Here is a 20494-nt window from a genome sequence, read left to right as displayed (position 1 = left end):
CTGTAGGTCCTGGAGAAACACAAGGACAAAGGACCACAGAAGATGTACAAGTGCACAAAGCCTTCCCTAACCCGCATCTCCCAGTGTCACCATTGGAGATGGACTATGAGGACTGAGACTGCCACTCTGAGCTAGGAGGGCATTTCTCACACTTTCCTGTCATGAGCTGGGACCTCTGTCAATAGGAAGTAATTCTATCCAATAGAATGCCCTCTGATCACTGTGGTACTTGATATAGGAATATCATTGACCTTCTTTTCCCAAAGAAGAAAAAAATCAGGAGCATCCATGATTATTTCATATAAAAGCCTTGAAGTTAACAAGAAGTCTGCTTTCTCGCCTGCCTTACCCTAGAGCTGTTTTTACCTGGAAAAGATATTTCTGTCAGCAGAGAGGTTTGAGGTTAAAAATAAGGAGTGACCCACCATAAAAAGAGAGGAAAAATTTCCTAAATTATCCTTTAAGATAAAACTTTTATCAAGTGAAGGGTGGTCTGCATGATAATGATGGTCTCTTCAACTTGCAGCAATTAACTTGGCACTGACCACTGAAGAACTGTACAAGTAGCAGGAAAACATCTTGCTTTCCACCCTACGTAAAGTTAGTATTCCGAAGACACGGAAGGTTATGAAGACATTGAAGGTTATTGAAATCCAAATCCCTTCCATGGGATTTGCATTAGGTAGATAATTCTGGAGTCAGTTGTTCTGTGCAACCCTGTTAAACTGCATTGAGAGTGCAACTGAGGTTACATTCTACCCAAGGAGCAACCACAAAAATTATACTTAAAAGACCTGTTGAACCCATATTGCAAGTGAAATTAATTTTGCCATACCACAACAGCAATCTTTCTTTCAAGCTAATCAATGAAAGATGCATGTCCCATCAAACATTTTTATACCCCCATTTCCATCAAACTCAAATGAAAGGACAAGCATGACTTTACTAATTATGATTAAAAAATTAACTAGTGACTGCTTTATGTTTAAACCATAAATAGAAATATAGGCAATCTGAGTCAAACTCACCAAATGCTTGGAAATTGCGCCACTTACAAGAAGATAAATGTGTGAAAATTTTGTTTCAAGTAAAATACATAAAGCATACATTCTAGTACAACATTAATTGCAGTAAAAATGGTATATGCAATATAACATTTGGACACAGATTTTCCCATTCTGGTTTAGTCAACCTGGTTTTTTATTGCCATGCACAGTATTTTAAAAAGGCTTAACAACTTAATTTAGAAGTTTCATACTCTTCCAGTTAAAGCACACAATACTAAATGGCAAATCTTACTTCTAAACTAAAATGTACTGAACAGCAAACTTTGCAATTAAATTACCAATTTAATGTGAAGAAAAACGAAAAAACAACCAGAACTCAGCCCTTCCAATAATATATTAATGTTTATGATTACTTCATTAATTCTTGGTTTAAAAGTAAAGCATTCTTAAAGTGATTTTTTTTCTCAGCTTATTTAATCATGTATATGCCTTAGTAAGAAGCTAAAGCAATCAAGCATGTTTTTTTGAAAGTGTTCAGAATCTATAAAAAAATTCTAAAATTTGACAAAATTAACTGATTCTGCTCAACAGAGCTGTATCATTAACGACCTGTTAATCTCGCCCCTTTCCTACAGATGGAGTATTCAGTAGGAATTATTCATATCTAAGGGGAAAAATAATTCTTTGATAATGATGAAGCAGTTTGCAAGGAGACAGACAGATGTACCTGTTACACTGATTTCTAATACGTAAAACCTCAGGCCTGAGAGGTGGCTTCATGTGAAACTTGAAGCTCATCAAAGCCAAGTGGGTTGGGGCTGGGCAAACATTGAGAACAGCCCTGACTAGAAGGACTTGGGAGTGTAGGTGGATGAGAAACTCAACATGACCCAGAAATGGACACTCACAGCCCAGAAAGCCAAACGTGTCCTGGGCTGCATCCAAAGCAGTGTGGGCAGCAGGGTCAGGGAGGCGATTCTGGTCCTCTGCTCTGCCCTAGTGAGAGCCCACCTGGAACTCTGCATCTAGCTTTTGGGACTAAAGGAAAGACATTGAACTGTTGGAGTAAGTCCAGAGGAAGAACACCAAGTCAATGAGAGGGATGGTGTTGTTGTGCATTATTTGGGTTTAGACTGTGTTTCATTTTTATATTGGCTTTTGTAATGGTTTCTTCTGTACCCCATGTTCCCCTGGAAAATGTATCATCCTGAAATTTGTCCCTGCTCCTTTTCCCCACCAATTCTCCCACACTGGAATGTAATCCAACTCTGTTCCACTCCTGCCTTATCCCTGACAGCCCCTTCCCCCTGGATAAAAGCCAGGAAACCGTATGGATGAGCCTCTTGGCTTGGGGACAGGGGCTCCTGACCCTGCAGGAGCAGGACCACAGAAGAAAGACTGAATAAAGCCCTGATTTTTCCTGAATCAAGTGCAGACCCTTCTTTTTGCCATCAAGGGAGACCTGATCTCGCTAAAGGAAAAGGTTCACAGCTGCTCTGGGATCTTTAGGGCCCTGAGAAAAAAACTCTTTCCAACTGTGGTTTGTCTCTCAAGGCAGCTGAGGCAAAAATAGAGTCTGGGCTCCAAGACAGAGAGACACCACAGGATGGAACACCTCCTGTGAGGATTGGCTGAGAGATCTATGGTAGAATGATCGCTGCTAGACTTGATGCAACATCCAGAAGAAATTTTAATTGTTCCTTCTTCATTTAACACTTGACACCTGTCTGTAAAGACACCGAAGGAGTCTACCTGAATAAGTGTTATATAAGCATTATTCCTTCTTTGATCAGAGAGATGCATTTTCTACTAGAAAAAATTCCCTCTTTCCTTGGTTTCATCGGTCTTTGGAGGCCACCCCTGTTCTTCCTGCAATTAAAACAGAAGAGGTATTATCATATTTATCATACTTTGCTCTATTTAGCAGATTTAATTTTTCATGTTAAAAGGGAAGCATAAAACACAAATAGGTAAAGCAAGTTGGTTTTGTTTTGAAGAAGAAAAAACATTAAGTTTAATTAATTGGAGGAAAACCTTTTAAACATGTAAATGATCAGTTCAAAGCAAGTTCAAAACAGCAGACTGTGTCCATATATTATGTATGCATAAATATAGGTTACAACTGCCAGTAGTCCTTAATTGTTAAAAGAAAGGAGACCAAATTAAATTATATATGTCATATAATTTATATTAAAAAATAGAAAAACATAACAGACTGCTTCTTTAGAGCTCAAAGAATACATCAGAGAGTAGGAAATTTATCCGATATCCTGTCTCAGAGAAAAACTGATAACATATGCAAGTCAAATTGGGCAAAGTCGCTTAGCCTTAACAAAAGAGGAAATTTGATAATATTGGCACATTTTACAGCAACATTTTCAAAACAGAAACAGAACTTCATCCTGAAAAGTCAAAATGATTTTTTTTAATATATTTTCTAGCTAAAATACTTCAACTTTTCCAAGGATATGTCAGCAGGTTGTACTTCCCACAATATTTTCAGAAGTCAGAGTCATTCAGGAAGGAAAAAACTTTATCCAGTCACTCATCCTGTATTCAATAGAAACCAAATGAACACTTCCAGTGCAAGCACGAGAACAATATAAGCCTCAGGACACAGTTCTTACATTTTCACCAAAAGTATCAATTCAGAGCCCTGTGGCCTTCTGTGGAAGTCAATTCCCGCTTTACAGTATTCGTCCTAATAAAGCTACCACTTTTGTGATGAAAATCTCCTGGTGTTAGTAAAGAAGCATATAAATCTCAAATTATAGGTTGTGGAAAGGAAAGGAAGAAACAAGTATATTTTTCTTACTATTTTGGAAACATATATGACTAAGAGCAAAAAAGGAAATTTGCATTTTGGTTTACCTCCTGAACCTAACCATAGATCTTGACAATAGTTTCCCTTTTTTTCTCCAAGATGTTTGCATCCATTTTGATTCAGACAAAACCAAGCCCAAAACACACTACATTGGGGGAAGAGAAAGAGTGTACTGTAAGAAAGCTGAAAACTTTTATTCTCAGGAATTTGTAGAAAAAGTCAATGGAAACCAGAGTTTGGATTAACAAAACTGCCAGAAACAGCAACGGCAGTGCTAATAGCTCTATTCTTACCCTGCAAAGCCTGCTGGTTCACTCTGTGTGGACAAGCTAAATACCACCAACAGTAAAATACTGCCTACAGAAATTGAGAGCAACACATCCTGCAACACCTGCGTTGATCATAACCAAAAAGCCACACATAACATCTACCATGTGCCTAAAATTATACAGAACCACTCTGAAGGCATAGAACATCTGCTTGAAATTAAGCTTTATGGAAGAAAGGAAATATAGGATGAAACTACCCATGCGTCAGATTTCTTACCAACAGGAATATAATAATTTTGATCCACCAACACTCCCCTAGTGGAAAAACATGCAACAAAATACAAGTTACTCCTAATTGCCTGCTAAGACAATGCTATAACTGTTTTACAAGAAAGTGAATGAGGATATGCTTGTGAGTCTCATGGAAAACACAGCTAAAAATATTTTCTTAAAATAAGTTCTGCTTGGAACCGGATCATGTTATTAAAGTCTCACTAAAAAGAAATCACTTTTTACTTAAGTGACAGGATGTAATCTGATGGAAATGAGTCGCAGTCGCAGGAGATCTCACACTGAAGCAAAGCATTCTGCAGGGAGAATAAAATGAACAGGAAAGAGATCATGTTTAGGATTATCCACTGAGATCATTACATGATGAGGGGCAAAGTGTACAAAATGCAGTGTGAGTGGATGCAGTGTTCCAGTACACAACCTATTAAACATTCTTGTATCTCCAGAAAAGCAGAGCAATTCCAACAAAAGACAGATATGTTAGGGTTTTCATACCTTCCAGTTAAATATTGATTCTCTAATTTACAAACGGATATGGACATAGAACACATGTCACAGTTAGGATTCAGAAAGCTTTAGTGAATTTTCTTTTTAAAAACACAGAGATCCTGTTACATTGTCAAAAACAAGCAATCCAAAGCCTCCTTGACTTGAGAGACTTCCACTGCTTGGCTGACAGGCTGTAACTGGCACACTTCACTTTGCATGTTCACACATAACAAAATTTGAACTCACAAAATTATAAAACAAAGACCCAAACCTGCCAGCAATCAGATGGAAAGATGGCATGGATAAGGAAGCTATTCCTGTTGATAAGCCTCAGCTGCAGAAGTTAAGGCATAGCCTTGAAAAATACTAAAGAACCGCAACTCTGAAGTTGAATGAGACCATATGTTCTGGCGTTGCTGGAATAGTGAAACAGGTGGCAGTAATACAGGTGTTTCAGTGTACAGCCGTCAGGGGTTTTTTTGGCAGTTTCAATCAAAGAAAAAACCATTTGCTTACCCTTTTTGATGCCAAAACAAAAAATAAACCCAAGAGCAGAGATACATAACTAGCAAAGAAAGGCAAAAAAGTCTCCACAACTTAATAAACAGTTCTAACAGACAGCAATTCTGCCCACTGATTTTGCATTGCCATCTTTATTGAAAACGCCAAAGACTTTGTTACTACCAGACAACAGCAACATGGGAAATAACATGAGCTTATCCAGGTAAACTGAATATTGCAGCCCTTCCTCAAAAAAAAGGCTTCAAACTACTATTTATGGGAACAAAATCCTGCTTCTGAAAAAAAAAAAAAAAAAACCATAGGCAAACAACGCTCAAATTAAGTCAAATAATGTTTTTTGTTGTTGCCAGAGCTTTAACTGCTACATATGTAATGACTGCAGCATTAAGGGAACTGCTTTTGCTCTTTGCTCTGAGATTCTGTTGATTGTATTTCTTTGGTCTAGTTATCCCCCACCAAGGACTTGCTGCTAAAACTCAATGCAAAAATTTCTCTTCGTGATGCTATCATGACCAGAAGAAAGTCTTCTCTAGTCCACATGTTGTGATTAAAGCTATTTGAATTTGAAGTCTTCAAATCCAAAGACTTCAAAACAGTAATTCATACAGAAACTTAGGAAAAAAACCCACTCAAGGGCATGCATTTTGGAAAACAAATTTTCAGGAACAATAGAAATTGGCCCTTTATCAAAGAGCTGTCTACATATCTCACTTTAAAAACCCAGTGGAGAGCCATCCTAATAGAAAATCCAGTAGTTTTCTGTCAAAATTTTGCCACAAGTTTTGTTCTCTCTTACTACAATATACCAAAAAAAAGCTGGTTCTTCCAGGAAGAGAAGACAGACATTTCAGTGACTACTTTTAAAAGAGGAGGAAGGAAAAATAATAATAAAAGAACTTTAGAAAAATGGATATGACTGCATTGAATAAATATTTTATATAGTTTGGGGGTTTTAATATAGTTTTATAACTCCTAGGTAGGAGGCTTTAAAGGATCTAATAGAAAAAGCATCACAGCAAAATGAAGATACTGGAAAGTACAAGGAGTATCTAAATTATGTAAACCTCCTTAAATTCACTGGACAAAAAGAGACAAGTTTAAGTGAAAATACACAGATTTTGCCTCATTATGTTAGAAAATACTTTTCAAGCTACACAGAGGAAGTGAGAATTTTCCTTTAACTTCTTCATTAATTTGCAAGAAAGACCAATATTATAAATCAGGATGAAATGGGTTTTTCATTCTATCTGTCCTGTACTTTATTTTGTGATAGACTTGAGCACCATTCAACAAATCTGGAACAAGGTTATGACTTTAAAAAGCCACTGGAAGGTCAAGGTTAACATAAAGAAAGCATTTTTTAGAAGTGTATGTTAGTCCATATTTAGAACTTCATGTTGAAGTTGGATCTGAAAAAGTTTAAAAAGTTCAGTAATATGAATATTTACATTTCTGAAAAACTATGCCTCTTTCCTGTTTATTGAATATTTTTAAATTGAAAAGCTTTGTTTTCATGTGAGAGTTTTTGTTGGTTTGTTTTCCTTAATGATGGAAACACTAACCTGAAATAGGAAGTAAGAATTTACAGAAATCATTTGATGAAAAGATTTGAGTATTTGCCTTCTGAGGCCAAATCCATGGCACCACAAGTTCCAACAAAAGATTCCAGGATAAACGTATTTCTTTAGATAAGTAAGAGAACACAAAGCAGGAAATATTTCTTGTCAGTGCAGAAAATTGTAAAACTAAACCACTGAGAACTCACTTCATCTGCTTAAAATTTAAAATTAGTACAGGTATAGTAAAGGCAAGCCAAGGATATGAATTATATGTGCATATGCATAAGGTATACTATACATTTTAAAAGAATTTGAGGTAGTATTTCTTTTTGTCTTCCTTGGTATTCATTATGACATTGTATTCAACCTCCTTTTGTTGAATAAGTCTCCCAGATCTCTCAGAATATGCACCAAAATAACACACTATTCAGTTTTAAGGGTTGGTTTATCTTTTTGCTTTATTACAATCTTTTTTCATATATATGTGTCATCAGACTGAACATCAAGGAATGAATAAAGGAGGGAAAATGGTATAGGTTATCTATTAAACTAGAAAAAAAAACACTACTACAATCCTGAAAAAGAGTGCTGCCAAACACCTAGTGTCAAACAGGGAGGGATATCTTGACTATGTCAAGAACTGAACTTGATCCTGAAAGAACCTCCTAACTAAGCAAAGATAAACTTTTAATAATTCGTGTCTCTACACATTTCTCAACTGATCTCATTACTCACTTTTCTAATTCCTTGTTCTTATTCTCCCTTAAGAAGCTACTGACAGAAAAAACAGTGTTGTTTCTCTCATCTTTCCCCAACTTCTGTGTGCCCAAATTGGTGGAAGAGCAGGAGCTTCATCCTGGAAACCTGCTTACTGGTTCCAATTCAGAAGCTGTTTGCAGTTCTTCAAACACACCCAGAAAGTTTGTTTGCTGAACTGGTTAGGCAAGAAACCTGAAGGAGTGGTGAGAAGGTTTGTCCTTAAAACTAGAGTAGAACAAGAGCAAATCAAGGGCTGTGGAAACAAATGGCAGGAGAGAATAGAGGCAGGGGCTGGCATGGAAGAGGGAAAGGAAATACATGTAATTGTACAGGCCTAGAAAAGTCAGACTGCAAGTGATCTGGCAGCCAGGATGGTTGTGGAGGGGGGCTCTCTCCTTATGCAAAAAGGCCTGTCACCACAGAATGGTTTCACCCAAGGGCAGCGAGAGTCCTTTTAGGTAGCTATGTCCCCCTGACACCTGCAGCAATCTGATGGTGCAGCAGTCCCTGATGCGTGGGCTTTGTGCAGTGCAGGCTGTACACAGCCATAGTGCTGCACAAAAAAAACAAGGGAACCAATCCTTCCAGCATCTGGAAGGTGTCACCACAGTGGCCTCCTGATGTCATAAACCACCTCACTACCTTCTGTTCCATGCCCTGTAAATACAGGGGTCCCAGTAGCTGGCTTGAAATTTGCTGAGCTTTGAGGCCCTCTGATGCCAGCCATCATTGGGGAAGCGAGGGCCTGGAGCAGAGGGGCTGCCCACCTTTGCATGGCACACCAGAGCGATGGCTCCCAGAGCCACGGCTGAAGTGGAAGCGATATGGGAGGTGTAACATTGTCAAGAGGTTGTGAGGGGACACAGCCAAGAGACCTGGCTCAAATTCACCAGAGACACATTCCCTACCACATATCATTGTGCTCAGCTATAAAACTGTCAGGTGGCAGTTTTCCCAATGTAGACATTGCTCAGAGACGGGCTGGGCATTGGTCTGCCAGTGGGACGTGATGAGTGACAGCCTTCACATAACTTGGTTTGTTTGGTTTTCCCTTTCACTGATTAAACTGCCTTTATCTCAACCCACAAGTTTTTTCTGCTTGCCCCTCCTGCTGTGGGGGAGCAAACACGTCACTGGATAGGAGCTCCGCTGCCAGCCATGTTCAGTCCACATTTTCAAATGGAGAGAACGTGGGGGGTTTATTCAGAGATAAAAGCTGTAGGACTTAATGTAAATACCAGTCTAAAAAACACTAAAAAATCATACATAAATATTTTTTGGTGTACATTTTCCTTTAACACCCTGGCACAGAGTTAGGATAAAAATACAAGTGTTCCTTTTAGCAGATGCCTGATCTACGCAGCTATCTACTGTAAATGTCACAAACTACTGCTGTGACAAAGTCAGCAGAAAGACATCAACCTTTGGAATAACTGGGGCATAACACCACCTATAATCTTTGGAGTTTCTTCTCCATTAAGCTAAGCAATTTCATGAATACTCACCTAAAGCCATGACATATAACACTGACACTGAAAAGACCCAAGCTAGATAAGGAAACCAGTTCAAGACTACTACCTGAGGCTTTGTGATTAATAAAGTCTGGGGTATTTTTCTGTATTTTCTGCAGTATATATCGTCACTTCAAATATGAGTATTTGAGAAACACTTGCTGTACCATTTTTTAAATGTCAAAACCAATAGGATAATTATATCAATAGCAACTCCATTTTCAAGTGAGCCTACATTAGTCATTCAGGCTTTCCTTCAATAAAAGGATAACTACTACATGCAGTGCTTGCCTTACTTACGATGCCTCTAAGAAAACATATCAGCGTGTATTCTGATAGAAAAAGATACAAATCCCATAACTACCAGGTGAGTTGTAACTTATTTTTTACTTCATCTTTGTATTCTTAATACAAAGATTTAAAAGGTTTTCTATCAGAAACTTCATTTTTCTGGTCAGTGAAGAATTCACCAGCTTTTCAGATTTATAGGCATATATATACACCACTACTCACCTGAGCAATCCCTTGTAGCAATACAGTTTTTTGGTTTCCATCTTTTAAAAAGCTACTCATAAATAAAAAATATATTATAGACATCTTTTTTTTAATATTATGTTTACAACTCTGTCATTGATTATGAGGAAGATATTTAAGTAGACTTTTCTTCATCAAATGCTAAGCTTTTAGTCTGCAGCAAAATGAGGATGTTTGATGGAAATACATGGTTTACTGAATGACATATTAATAGCATGAAGAAAGGAATTATTTGGCAGTTATAGGCATATTTACCCTGAGAAGCCAAATGCATCTTGCCAGACCATCCATCACCATTTCTACTTCTGTCCACAGTGTAGAGATTGGTCTTCCTATTGCTAGGTCTAGGTCACTAAAACTTCCCTTCCTGTAAAATAAAAACAACAACAACAACAACAACAAATCGTGAGGATTGAAGCCACGCTTTAAAGCAGGAAATTATATTAGCTCCTTGACATCTTTTGCAAAGTAAATACTCCCATTCTGTAATAAAACATTAATATTGCTGAACTATGTAAAAATTATTTTGCATTTTAAAGTGTTGGTTTGAAATGAAAATACATAATGAACCATACTCCAACCTTGATTAGCTGATATGGAACAATTTCTGGCACCGAGGATAAACAAGCCAAACAGTACCTGCTTGACTGCCTGTGATCCTGTAGGGTATGCATACTTCATCCTTCATGTAAAAAACAAACAAACAAAAAAATCCACAGATAATTCTGCTTCACAATACATATTAAATATACAGATTATAGGCACACACACATAAGCTGCTTTGATGTTTCTCCATACATATTGTTAAAAACTCAGACATGGATGAAATAGGAAAGAGTAATATAGCCTTAAACTAGCAAAAACCTCTGCTTTAATTAGCCTTTCCTGTAACTCCTAGTGGTTTGATATCATATAAATATTGTGCCATAGGGTTGTTTCTGAGAACTGGCAAAGCCTGACTCATTAAATTTCCCAGAAAACCTCCCAGTATCAATTAAGTAGAGAAATATATGCTCAAGTAATTTAGAATGAGAAAGAACTAGTCTAAGGGTGCTCTGTCACCTGACCTCTAGTGACTTTAAAAACATTTGTTTCTTTTGCAATGACTTATGGTTGCCACATGCATGTCAATCATTTCCAGCAACTATGCAGCTTTAAAAGATAAAAAATTGAGGGGGAAAAAAAAAATCACACCAGAAAGTCAAAAAGAGCATCTGACCCATAGCACCATAAGTCAGATTGAAGAATTTATAAAGAGGCAACTAGTCTCTCAAGAAGAAACAGCAGATGGCTTCTACAAGAATTTTTATGAAATCACAGATGGGTTGAAGCTGGGTCATGTGCTCCATACTCCTGGCTCAAGCAGTCTCCTAGAGCAAGTTTCTTGAGACCACGTCCAAATGGCTTTGGAATTTATCTCCAAGGACAGAGACGTCGTAACAGCCCCGAGCAACCTGTGCCAGTGCTCAATCATCCTCTTAGTGAAAAAGTATTTTCTGAGGTTTGAATGGAATGTTCCAGGTTTCAGGTTTTTGTCCATTGCCTCTGGGTACCACTGAAAATAACGTGGCTCTTTCTTCCTTGCATCCTCCTCTCAGGTATCCTCCTTTATCATCCTCCTTTATATCTGCTGACAAGATTCCCCTGAGCCTTTTGTTCTCCAAGCTGAACAGCCTCAACTCTCTCAACCTTTCCTCACATGTGAGATCCTCTATCTCCTCAAGCATCTTTCTGGACCTTCCCTGTACCTCTAATATGTCCATGTCTCTCTTGTACTGAAACATCCAAAACTGAATCGAGAACTCCAGGTGTGGACTCACCAGTGCTGAACAAAGTAGAGGGATCAGCTTCCTTGACCTGCTGCCAGTGCTTTGCCAGCGGCAGCCCAGAATATCGTCTGCCACCTTTGCAGCCAGGACACATTGCTGGCTCATGTCCACCCAGTGTCCACTAAGGTCTCCAGGGCCTTATCTGCAAAACTGGGTGCCCAGGGCTGCTCTTCCACAAGTGTGGGACTTGACACTTCTCATTGATGAACCTCATGGAATTCCTGTCAGCCCATTACCCTAATCTGTCATTACCTCTCATTAATTATCCTGGCCTGGGGATTTCTTGTTTCTTATATCAAATATGCCCATGGAACAAAACACCAGAACAGGCCACACATACCTATGAATGCAACTAATGCATGTGCCAGACTACCTTTGAAGAATCAGTTATTCCAAATTTCAGGCTACATCTTTAAATGTGTTTCCACAGCTAATCAGCACAGGTTTCAAGGAAGATAAACGTATACAGATTCAGTGATCCAAGACCTTAACCAGTTCTGACATTTTTAGATAAGTTAAAGCACAATATTCAACTTCCTTCAAAAAGGTGATGGAGTTATTTGCATATCTAGGCTATTGTATGTTTATAATAAATTTTATTATAGTCTGATACCTTAAGAGTTTCTCATGTATATTCCCTTGTAAATGCACATCTAAAGCAAGAATGTATCAAAAAATGGCAATCTGAACAAGGAAAAAAAAAAAAAAAAAAAAAAAAAATCCTTGACTAACATTATCCTGGTACAGAACTTTCCACAGTAAACTTTAGAACGGTATAGGAAGGGGAAAGTGAAATATCTGTATGCGCACCTACAGAGGAGTAGAAAAATTCAAAATACGTTCTCATAAAATATGGTAAAGGGTCACATTTAAGAATGCTCCTTAATTTGCACCCACAAGCAAAGGTTAAAGTGCTTGAAACCTGAGTGAATATTTTAGCCTGAATGTCTGAAACAATAACATAAAAGTCAGTCCTAAAAACACATGCATATTCTAATGTCTGGTATTTATAATATTATATTACTATTACTTATAATATTATGTATAATTATTTATTATATGTTATCTATCATGTAATTATAATATTTATAATAAATTATATTTGTAAAATAATATTATATTTTAAAATAGAGTACTTATAACTTTATTTATTACACTAGGCTGTTATATAATGTCACTTCAATCCATAACATTTTTTGTTGCCATGGAACATTGAGACCATCTACTCTTTTATATGCAACTAAGGCCAAGATGTCCAGTGACTTAGCTGTATAATCACATCAGTGATACTGACCAAATTTGGATCAGGCTCTAAAATAATCAATAATCCTGGAGCAGGAGATCAAATCCTAATCCTTTCAAATTATTAAGAGTGTGACAGCCAATTCCTTCATAGGACATGCATTTTATGTACTTGTTTTTGACTTAAATTCTTTTAAATCTATTGTAGGTAATCAGGTGATGTGTCAAATACTGAGCGGCAACAAAAGAGAAGGAAAGTAAAGGGAACCATAATATCATAATATGATGTGTGTTATTTGAGGCTACTACATTTGTCACTCAAACCTGGCTCTCTTGAGCTAACTGCCAACAAACATCACCAACAAAACAAGATGCTCAGGAAACTGTTCCACTCCCAAGCTTCTTTTGCACCACAAGTATTTTCATCCTTTTCTGTCATTGCATTAGGCAGACCAGGACACACCAAATAGATCACTACTATATTAGCTGAGAAGACTGGGCACAGAGGGAATATTTTAATGGGGTAATTCTTGCTTCCAAATCTACTTTTCTGAGGCATTGCTTATGCATCCAGCAAAGCTATACATTACAGTCTAAGGTGATGGCCAATTTTCCTCTTGGCACAAAGCAGGGATATTTCTAGTCTGTACAGAAAATGTTGGTCTAAATTTACAGCATTTTTGAAACACATTTGCAAAACACAGACCTTTTCTGAATCCCTCTTCTGAAAAGCAATATCTCATTCTTGAGTGGGCTGAAGATTTTAGTTTTCATCTCCTCTGTTAATTAAGCACTAATGAAAGTAAGTGGTAAAAAGCCAGCTTTTGAGAGCTATTCAGAAGCAATCACACTTTGAACAGTTGATTAATGAAGCATTAATAATCTCTTTCAGTATAAAGCAATAAGAAAAAAACACAATTAAAAAAATCCCCAAGAAAAGTAGATACTGTTTTCTGAAATGTCAGCAGAACCAACAAATAGAACTATATAGTTGCACATAAATACTGAAATAAACAAATTGGAATATTTGGAAACTAAAAAAAGGCTTGAAAAGGTACAATATTTAAATTTCAGGCTGGAAATAAATCTCCACTAACTCCTCACATTTTAGATGAACAGCACTGGTGTGTTACACATGGTATAGCTATAAAGCATAGGATGTGGAATTTGGTTAGCACAGACTGTACACCTACAAAACCTTTATGTAGTTTTCCTGTCATGTTGTCCATTAAAAGATTAACTGTAAGTATTTATCTGCTGCTACAACAGTTTCTCATCTTAAAATTGTCATGTTCCTACTGCTTATTTTGTGACTCTTAAACCAGATTTATAGCACAAATTTCCTTTTTCTGTACATTATCAACTTATCCTGGAGGTTCACTCAGACATTTGTCCATCTTATTCACAGGAATGGATGAACCTGGCAGAGACACTGACTCAGCCATGGAACTATACAATAATATTTAGCCTGGTGCAGTGATACCTCTGGCCACTTCAGCAGCAGAGCGGTGATTATGTTGGGCACTCAGGGAGAAGCATCTCATCTATGTAGTGTCATGGTGCCTCCAAACATCTTTTTAAGGAAAATTTTTGTCACTTTATTTTCATTCATGTGCCTTAAATTAGAAGTAAAGGAGCATGAACTCAACTAACCAATGGAAAAATTATATGCTGTGCATGCATAGAAGATACACAGCCACTTACATTATCATCTCTCTTTTTTTTCATATCAACCAGGAATGTTTATATACAGAGTTTTGGCTCATGGTTAAATCATTAAGCACACCTAATATTTATAGCAAGACAATGGTTGCTAGCACGCTCTGGCTTAAAGGGGAGGGAAACTGAAATTATACTACTATCAGGGGCTTGTTTACTGGGTGATCAAATTACACGGAGACATATGCATTCACAGAACCTCTCTCTTTTCTGTCACACCTTCCTTGCATAAAAAAAAAAAAAATTTAAAAGGCACATATAACAATACAGGGAAAAAGCCAACTAAGACTACAAAAATGCAGTAGGAGTGTACATAAACCATATTCAGAAATAACGGCAATTGTAGCATTGTAACATTTGTCTAGTTATTATTTTTATTAAACTAGTCCTTCGTAGTTGATAACAGCAATATTTTTGTCTTGCTCCACAAACTCATAACAGCCGAAATTCCCAAGAACTTTTCAAGCTAAAGAAAGCAAGTAGGCCAAGAAAAGGAAAAGAAACATGAGCATCCTAGGGTGAATTGAGTAGTTTGACATGAGATAATAAATGAAAGCTGACCAAAAAAACTAGGCAACCCTCACCTACACAGCCTTAATTGAGAATGCCACCAGATTCTCTATAGAATTTAGACCTAAAAGTTAGCACACTCAAGGCTATTGCAGGTTAAAAAACAAACAAACAAACAAAACCCCACAAAAATTGATAACATATTTAAATAATCAGTCAAGCACCAGCAAGAGGGTAGTTGAAAAATCAAGTTTCAAGGACATAATAATTGTGCAATAGGTCAATAGGATTATTTCCACTGATGTAAAAAGCCTGTGGATTATATCCCTTATGGAAAAGTAGGTTTTTCAGTAGATGAGCTGAAGGTCAGGTCTCTTTATTCTGTTAGTTAACAAACTGCTGGCACCAATGCCCAACTTTTAGCTCAACAATAGACAGGCTCATATCAGCAGGATGGTAACAGTATAAAATAATGTGGCAGTGGACTGCATAGCTGCTGTCATCAATAGCCTTTTGTCAAGTATGTTCTAGACAAGCATTGGTGATCTGTAGCAGAAATACGTTTCCTGAGCCTCTTGGTGTTATGTCATGTGATAAAAAGTTCACCTGTACACAGAAAGAGAAGCACAGAGAGACAACAGCAGATGCTGCAACGTGAATAATAAATGCCCTGTCCCAGCTTCTCCAGGTCCATCAGCAGTCCATCTCCACAAGTCCGGATGTGGGCAGAAGAACAAGCACAGTCAGGAACCCAATGGATATTCTCTCTAGGGTGTCCAGCCTGCCCCAGGGCTGTCCCAGGAGAGCCATCAGCCCCATACCCAGAGGTGGAACCCAAGATGAACTAACAGGAGACAGCTCTCTGGAGCACCTTGTGGTCTCAGTGGGTCACTGTCTAAGGACAGAGAATATATTTTAAAGTACAGGTGAAGAGCACTACATGCATGTACATAACGTCTACTTACGTTTGTGTGTCTGCAACACATTCTCAGCCTTGCTTTTGCCTGGACCTGAGATTACAGATCAGCCTTATCTCTATCAGGACAATGGATAAGTCTCCCACAAAAATTTAGCATTTTCCATGTAGCAAGTTAGGCTCTGTGCACTCTTATCCCTTTCTGCTTCCTAGTCCAAAACATCTGTGCAAACAATTTTATTTCTACAAAGTTTGTTGACAGGCTCTTACAAGGAATAATACTTCCCCAATACACTGTATACACAAAATATGTAGCATTCAGTTATTACTCTGCAGGATTTATAGTTTTAGAAAGAAGCAAGAGTAACTCAGTGAAAACCTGCATAGTTAGCTCTTGAAAAAGTCAGCATTATTCAGCAAGATGCTTATGAAGGTAATTATATACAAGGCTCCACCTGGGCCCTGAAACAAAATAAATTTAAGATGACAAAGCATGAAAAAGATGTATGTATCACTAAGCATTTGCCTACTTTTGATGAATAATTCCTTGTCAAAATAAATTTGGGTGTCTTCAGAGAACTGCAAAGTTCATGTGTAACAGTACAACAAGGTGTTGCCCAAGACCCTGGAAATTATTAATAAAATAAAAAGTGACAAGCTTTCTAAAAGAAAAACATTTTTTCATGGAATATTCGGTTAATCTCTATCACATGGAAGAACTTCAAAAAAATACATAGCACAACACACAAAACAAATGAAGTTTTATGGAGTGTTTTGTTCCTTTCTAAAGGTAAAAAGCTTTCAAAGGACAAAAATAACAGTTCTTTTAAAAAATATATGTTCTTTGACAGTCAAACACAATACATGCAAAACAAAGGTGTAAAAAAAATCTATGTTTACTACAGGAATTGATGGCAGATCATTAAATGCCATTACACTATTAAGTCACTGAGTTATTCTCCTTATTTTTTTTTAAAAAAATCTCTTTTCCTCATTCACTCTTTTATTAATAATTATCAGTTTTCAGGAAAAGGAGTACAATTTATGTGCAGAATATGTAATGCAGACTTTCTCTGCTGTTTTATACCATATTTATTTTATGTTACAAAAGCCTGTTCCAATGGATAAATTGAGTTGTGTAGAACAGCATGATTTTTCCCACTGATTCCAATGAAGGAAACCACATTTCATAAATTATCTAATGATCCTGGAAACTGTATTTTAAGGAGTCTGTCTCAATTGTGAATTAGTCAACATGCCATGAAGAAATGTCTTTTGTAAGTTATAACACAATGAAACTGATGAAAGGATTCTCAGAAGGCTACATGCAAATAAACATCTTCTTTAGTGAGTTCTGCATGATATTAAACCCCAACATCCAGCTTCAGTTGTTCCAAAAGACTACGCAATTTAACCTTTCTGAGAGTGAAAAAAACCAGAAACAAGCTACTTTCACCCCTTAAAATCATATTTTTTTTAAGGAAACCCAGAAAGCATGAGAAGTACTTCAGTGAAACACATACCTGGTATAGCTATTCTTTCAGAGTGTCTTCTTAGTCCTCTCTCATCTTTGTGCCTATTCTCACCCCCTCCACAGCAAATGAACAGACATCATTTATAACCCATCATTTTCACTACAACACAAAACTTTTAAACACAAAAAAAACACAAAACCACACACACACACACACACACACACCCAAAAAAACAAAACAAAACAAAACAAAACAAAAAAACCACCACCACCCACAACCCACCACAGTTAATGAGGTTTTTTTAAAGGGCTTACTGTTGTCCATTTACTCTGACTTAGGCACACAGCAGAAATGCTGACAAGATATTCTGCAGAGGTCAAAGCATCAAAAAAATATTTTACTGGCAACTTTGGAAAGCCAAAGAACTTTGGCAAAAGGTTTAGTGCAACATTCAGTCAACATAAAGCACTTCTCAAAGCATTACCTTGGCCCATCCAACTCAGTGAACTCTAACTCCATTCATTTTTAAGTTACTCAAAAATTCCTGGAAGTGGGAATGGAAGGAAGGAAGGAAGGAAGGAAGGAAGGAAGGAAAGGAAGGAAGGAAAGGAAGGAAAGGAAGGAAAGGAAGGAAGGAAAGGAAGGAAGGAAAGGAAGGAAGGAAAGGAAGGAAGGAAGGAAGGAAGGAAAGGAAGGAAAGGAAGGAAAGGAAGGAAAGGAAGGAAAGGAAGGAGAGGAAGGGAAGGAAGGGAAGGAAGGAAAAGAAGGGAAGGAAGGGAAGGAAGGAAATAGAAATATGTAGAAAAGCACACTTATAGTTACCAACTTCTGGAGTCCAGCAGTGTTCAGATAGAAATTCCAATAGCAGGTAGAGTCAAGACATGCTTGCCACATGTTTGGTCCTAAATACCGCCTTGGCCTTCCTGGACCCTTCCCACACTTGGGAATCCTGGTCATTTGGCCACTCAGGAGCTGAGTTAGGGGCTCCAGAGGTGGGTGTGGATCTTTGTCCTGGTGTGACAGGGATTGGCAAGGATACAGGCTTTATGGTGGTGTGGTGTATAGGTGGTGCACCGCCTCACCACAGGACCTGCCCCTGGCCCCACACACATGCATCCCAAAATGCCAGTCTTTCCAGTCTCTCAAAATAGTGTGACTCAATATTTGTCTTAAAATGGAATGCCTCTATGCATCACACTACCACCACAGTGGCTTAGGTATCATCCATCTTTAGAGGAAAGGAAGCTAACAAATCAGGGAAAAATAAATCTCCTAATCCAGTATAACAATGGTGAAGCTGTCAGCCTTCATTATGTTCCCAGGGAATTATTTCAGCTATCAAAAAAAATATCCAATTCCTGTGTTTACTTGGTCAACTACAAGTGAAATCCCAAAGTATAAGGATCAGAAATGGCCACAAGACTTCCTCTGGAAATGTTGCCTATACAAGGTACAGGAAAGAAAACATAGGATGCCATTTCTTTGTCATCATTAGACACAGAATTGCTGATATAAGAGAGTCTTCTTTTTTCTTTGTCTTCAGTGATGTATTGAAATTATGATATGGCTGCAAAAAAACAAACAATAGATTCTTGCCCCACTTTTCAGAAAACTGAGTGTTCTACTACTCAGATGGCAAAATCAATAATAATCTCTACTAAAACAGTTTTACATTTTCAGAACCACTCATAAATCAGCATTTCTGAACATGAGACTAGTACATTTTCAAGGGCTAATGATGACTTTTTGCAAACCCGTAAATATTTTTATAGGTATCCACAGGTGAATAGTCTTAGTACACTTCAATCTTGTAATAGCGACAAGCGATTTACATCAAATATAACAGAGTAGTTTTTAAAGTGAGTTATGCTCCACTTGACAATATAAAAGAAAGACAACAATCTAGAATTCACAGGAGTAAGTGTTATTATTCACTTCCATGAACAAAAACAATGACAGATCATTGGTCTTCCACATAACTATGGGGAAACTAGCCAGATTTTACTACTAGAAAAAAATACACAACAAATCTTCACACCTACATCTGTTACCTGTCATGCTGCTTCTACTTTTTGGCCTTGGATCCTAGGTTTTCGTATTGGGTTTTCTTCAGAGATTGAAGGAAATGGATTTAGGGACAGGGGGTGAAAGGAGAGACTAGTTCAATATCTAATAATTTTCTTACATAAAACAGGGAGGCTGTAGGTTAACATTAAAAAACCAAACAGACAAAAGAAGTTAAAAGAAAAAATGTTGTTTTCACATAAAATAATTTCTTTAGAATTTTACATCTCAAATGAAATTCTGAAAAAGTAGAAACATATTAGGAGCCACTACATGTTTTGCACGCTGCAGGCAAAAAGGTATTTACAATGGAAGCCTATTCAGTCTATTAACTCACAGCTAGAGAAAAGTTATAGAAATTCTGTCATGTAAGTCCAGCTTTGTAAATATCTGCTATAAAGGCAACTGCAAACAAAACTTACTCTTATTTTAATAGTTACAACACAATTAGAGTTTGCAGGACAATGTCCAAGAGCTGGAAGTTTAATATGAAAAGGAACATAAGCATAGAAGTGTTCTAAATAGAAGTTATTAAATAAAGAACAGAAAAAAAAAAAAATTACACAATGATTTCCCTGTTTTGTTTCCCTCCATCAACTAAAAATTAACATACAATGCATTTGCAAAGATTGTAAACAATATCACCTTGCTCAAAGCTACTGTTATATTGACAGCCTTAGTCATTTTACTGACTCCTCCAAATTCTCATATCAGTCTCCGTGATAATCCTGGAAAAGTATATTTTATTAGAAGCAAAAAAGAAACTGTTCCAAACTGGTTGGAATCCATAAACAAATTTCATTCTTTCTCCTTGTCTCTAGGGTCCAGGGTGTAACAGTTCAATTAAGTCCACAGTAGAAAAAAGGCAGTGATGCAAAATTCAATTCAAAACCCAAGCAAAAATATCTTTTAACATACTGGTCTTCATAATCCTTAGATCCTAGAATGAATTCTATCTGATCAGCTATATGGCA

At 37.2% G+C, this 20494-nt stretch overlaps 1 long non-coding RNA gene across 1 annotated transcript; it reads right to left on the bottom strand.

Annotated features, from left to right (window-relative positions):
* Positions 1 to 2606: 2606 nt before the first annotated feature.
* LOC120760029 (uncharacterized) lies at positions 2607 to 10450 on the bottom strand. The gene is made up of 3 exons (XR_005703273.1): positions 10405 to 10450; positions 10021 to 10132; positions 2607 to 2876 (listed from the first exon to the last, which is right to left on the bottom strand). It is a non-coding gene; the product is annotated as an uncharacterized LOC120760029 (long non-coding RNA).
* Positions 10451 to 20494: the final 10044 nt, after the last annotated feature.

This window comes from Hirundo rustica, chromosome 1, assembly GCF_015227805.2.
Source record: "Hirundo rustica isolate bHirRus1 chromosome 1, bHirRus1.pri.v3, whole genome shotgun sequence".
Lineage (NCBI taxonomy): Eukaryota > Metazoa > Chordata > Aves > Passeriformes > Hirundinidae > Hirundo > Hirundo rustica.
Note: the sequence above shows the minus strand (reverse complement) of the source record. Positions and strands in the feature narration are given on the sequence as shown.